Source organism: Tribolium madens, unplaced genomic scaffold, assembly GCF_015345945.1.
Source record: "Tribolium madens isolate multiple individuals breed KSU strain unplaced genomic scaffold, Tmad_KSU_1.1 Scaffold_91;HRSCAF=231;Tcas5.2_LG7, whole genome shotgun sequence".
NCBI classification, from domain to species: domain Eukaryota; kingdom Metazoa; phylum Arthropoda; class Insecta; order Coleoptera; family Tenebrionidae; genus Tribolium; species Tribolium madens.
In genome coordinates this window covers 2,809,566-2,814,513 of record NW_025401063.1, presented here as the reverse complement: position 1 = coordinate 2,814,513, position 4,948 = coordinate 2,809,566, and positions in this window count along the sequence as shown.

Sequence of the window (4,948 nt, the reverse complement as noted above, 5' to 3'; positions counted from 1 at the left end):
CACTGTAGGTTAAAAAATTCAACTTTAGTAAAACTGTAAAATTCATTCTGAAAGAGGGAGTTTAGTGCAAAAATGTGCCTGAAAACATTTTCGACCAAATTTTGTAGTTTTTCGGCTTGTTTTTCACTTAATTAGCTCAAAAACTAATTAAATCTAAATAAACAAAATAACATTAATTTCTATTTAATTTTGTAATTTTTCAGTGTGTTTAACAAAACTGTTCTCAAAAAGATTAAACACTTAAAAAAGACAAAAATAACTCCATTTTTCCCCTTTTTGTTGATTTTTTGACTTGTTTTTTAACGATATTTTGCGAAATAATTGCGTTTTTTGTCGAAAAAACAGCAAAAACACTTGAGAAAAGCAAAAATAATATTATTTTCGACCTAATTTGTTGTTTTTTAGATTTACTCTCGCGAAAAAAMGGGATTTTAGTTAAAAAACAAAGCAGTTTCGACAAAATTTTGTTTTTTTTTTGGCTTATTTCTGACTTAAATTTGCTCAAAATTAAGTTAAGTCTAGAGAAACAATCAAAATAACATTAATTTAATTTTTTTTTATGTTTGGACAAGATTTTTTTGTAATTTTTTTAGTCTGTTACAACAAAATTTTTTTAAAACTTTTTGGTTTTAAAGTAACCCAAAAAATCCGTAAAGAAATAATATTCCAAATTTTTACATAATTTAGAAAATTCCACTGGTAGGATAAAAAATTCAACTTCAGTAAAACTGTAACTTCCTTCTTAAATAAAAAATGTATATGGTTTAAAAAAAATCGAAAAAAAGGTCAAATTTTATTATAGATTTTTTTGGCGTTATTTRCGAAATAAAATCTACTACAATAAAAAAAATATGTATATGATTTTTTTTAATCGTCCGTAAAGTAACCCAAAATAATCCGTAAAAAAGTAYTTTTCCGGATTCAAATCGTCGGTAAAGTTGGCAAAATAATCCATAAAGTGTGCATGTTGTGTATTCTTTTCCTTTCTCTATTTCTCTCTCTGTGTTCCTTCCTCAACTTTTCTCTCTCTCTCTTCTCTTTCTCTCTATGTTTTTCCATGAACATTTTTTTAATTAGTGTGTGTGGTTGCAAAATACTCCAAATTGTTGCAATATTTCGAAAATTACACTCTAGTTTTTTCCTTTAAACAATTTTCAACACAGTTTCTCCTGGAAGTATGCTAAAAATTCGCATTTATATCAAGCATTCGTAACGCAGACGGAATGCCGTCTTCATCGATGAAGAAAGGTATCTTGGGCATGCATATTGATTGGGAGGGAGTAATTGGCGCTAGCGAACTTTATGGCATTATCAGCAAGAGTCTTCGTTTCCTCGAACTTTTAACAAGCTTAGCTTTTCGGCCCTAACCGAATGAGAAACGTGACGGTAGATGAAAGACGAAACGTGCACACACACGGAAACTCACAAAATTTTATTATGCCAAATGTGTGAAAAAAAATGTTTTTCACTTTGTCGCCCATTAAAAGGATTAATTAAAAAAATCCATTTCGACGAGAATAATCCAATAAGAGGATTCGAGCCATTTTTCAAGACGTTACCATGGATTAGCAGCTACAATTTTCTAATTACTCTCGAGAATTAGTAATGCACATAACTCCCCAGTAAATTAATTCAGTATTCTTGCGATGCGTCAACCGGAAACGGAAATCGATGAACTAAATTTGAATTTTATCGCGAAATAATGCAGCATTTAGACGCCGACAGCGTCTTCGCTTGATCGGTTTATTGAAAAAAAAATGATTAGTTTGCTCAAACTCGAGAAAATTAATCGGAATTGCAAATTATAAGGGCCGATAACCAAGAGAACAAAAAACTATTTTGAGATGTTAAGGAAACAGGTGGTTTGGGTCCTGTTTGCCAAAGATAAACAAAAGTTAATTTGAATGGGCTTGGGACCTGGAATAATAAACTGAGAGGGTGATGGGGATTTTTATTTTGAGATTTTATTTCTACAAAAGTGCATTTCGAAAATTGAATATCAGTCAAGTGAACAAGTGAATTAATAACGCATTTTTTATTTTTGTCGGAAAACTAAACGGAGATGATACAAAATTGAAGTAGTTTCAAGTATAAACACTTCGGGAGTAAGTTTTCATCGAGATTCTGAAAATTTCCATCTAAAATATTTCACAAAACCCATCTCAGCGGAAATATTCATTATACGTGCAAGGTATCGTGAAAATGGGGTGCGAGTTGAGATAATAGAGAAGTAGTAATCGAAATCATAAATAGAAAGCGAGCGTTCACCTGAAATTTAAACATTTTTGCGATAAGCTTCACTCGAAAACCAAGTAATTAATGAGCAACAGAGTGACTGTAAATGATGGTGACAAAAATATATTGGCAACACTGAATGATTGGTATCATTGACCTGTGCTGCCAGCTCAAAAAAATAAAAGTCACCCGATCCGAGTTCAAAAAATGGACAACTATTTTCAATTCTTCACCACATTACAATTCATGTCTTTCCAAAAGTGTCGAAAGTTTACTTTTTTTACAAAAACTGAGTGTTTAAAGCCTAACAGTTAGTTAAAAATTTTATGATTCGGTGATTTTTGACAAAATCAGTTTAAAAATCTGTTTAAGCTTTTGAAAATAGCAAAAATTACATTATTTTTGGCCTAATTCTGTAATTTTTGGGTGAAAAACATGTTTCAATACCTAAGAAATGCACAAATAATATAATTTTTCACTTAATTTGTTGATATTTTAGTAGAAAAACATGCAAGCATTTTTGACCAAATTTTGTGGTTCTTGGCTTATTTTTGACCTATTTTTGTTCCAAAATCAATCAAGACTTTGTAGCTTTATTACAAAAACGTACTTAAATGCTCAAAAAAAGTTGAAAAATACAAAAATAACATAATTTTTGACTTAATTTGTTGTTTTTTAGTTTGTTTTAGCAAAATCTTGCAAGAAAACTGAGAGTATAATACAAAAATGAGCTTGAAAGCATTCTGAATCAAATTTTGTTGTTTTTTTGCCAATTTTGTTGAATTTTTGGCTTGCTTTTAACGAAATTTTACGAAATAATTGCGTTTCTTACCGAAAAACCTTCTAAAATATTTGAAAAATTCAAACATAATATAATATTTTTTTAGCAAAATCTTGCGAGGAAACTGTGAGTTTAGTACAAAAAAAATTGTAGTTATTCGGCTTATTTTTGACTTAATTAGCTCAAAAACCAATTAAATCGAATAAACAAAATAAAGTTAATTTCGATTTAATTTTGTAATTTTTCAGTTTGTGTAAAAAACAAAAGTAACACCATTTCTTGCCTATTTTGTTGTTTTTTTGGCTTTTTTAACGAAATTTTGCGAAATAATTGCGTTTTTTGTCGAAAAACCTTTTAAAACACCCGAGAAATGCAAAAACAATATAATTTTCGACTTAATTTGTTGTTTTAAACTTGTTATATCAAAATCTCTCAAAAAACTGAGATTTTAGTGAAAAAACAAAGCATTTCCGACTAAATTCTGTGTTTTTTAGCTTGTTTCTGACTTAATTTTGCTCAAAAATTTAATCTGTTTTCAATGCTTAGACAAGATTTTTTTTGTAAATTCAAAAAAATATAATTGTTGACTTAATTTGTCGTTTTTTAGTTTGTTTTAGCAAAATCTTGCGAGAAAACTGAGAGTTTAGTACAAAAAAATGTCGGCTTATTTCTGACTTAATTAACTCAAAAACAAATTAAATCGAAATAAACAAAATAATTTCGATTTAATTTTGTAATTTTTCAGTCTGTTTAATAAAAGTATTTTCAAAATCGTGTGTAAAAGACAAAAGTAACACCATTTTTTGCCTATTTTGTTGATCTTTTGACTTTTTTTAACAAAATTTTGCGAAATAATTGCGTTTGTTTGTCGAAAAACCTTTTAAAACACCAGAGAAATGCAAAAACAATGTAATTTTCGACTTAATTTGTTGTTTTATAGATTGTTTTAATCAAAATCTTCCAAAAAACTGAGATTTTAGTAAATTATCGACTAAATTTTGTGTTTTTTGGGCTTGTTTCTGACTTAATTTAGCTCAAAATTAAATTAAATCGAGATAAATAATCAAAATTACATTGATTTATTGATTTAATTTTTTTTCAATGCTTAGACAAGATTTTTTTGTATTTTTTTGGTATGTTTCAACAAATTTTTGGTTTTATGTCAAAAACTAGCTTAAACACTGAAAGACAAAAAGAACACCAAATTTGTTAAATTTTCGGCTTGTTTTTATCAAAATAATTGTGATTCTAAATGAAAAATGTGCTACCTACTAAAGCATTCGAAAGAGACAAAAGTAGATAAATTGTCATTTTAGACTATATTAAATATAATCTCTTTATTTTTGGAAAAATTTGACGAAATAATCAAGTTTCTGGTTAAAAAACGTGCAAAATTCTCGAAAAAGTAAACAAAATCGTTGTATTAATATAACAAATTAGTGTATCAAGTTTTTCATTTACAAAAAAATCACTAAATCTGGTGGAACTTGGCAACACTGACTGACGTTTATATTTGACAGTCATGGTCGCCAAATTGAGGTGAATTTTCCCTCGAATGGCGTTTCCATACAATGTCACGATCATTAATTTACAAGATGAATTTTTCATTAGATAAGTTTGACGCTTTCGGAACTACAAGCTTATTAAACTAACAAAAGTTTGCTCGGTTTAAAGTTTCGCATTTTGTCTCAATAGAAACACCCCCAAGAGCCTCCCGCACTTGACAGGAAAGTGTCGAGTGGCGGTCGCGGCTCAAGTGTCATAATCAATATTTTTTCCTTAAAACTAATTACAATTCGAAAAATTAATCCTGAATTAGTTTTTGTTTGCTGGGGTCGGTTAATCAGCGGTTAAAGTTAAACTCGGTCGACTCCAATTAGCGCGTCCGAATAAATACGGTTTGTTTAATAAAACTATTCTCAAAAAATTGTG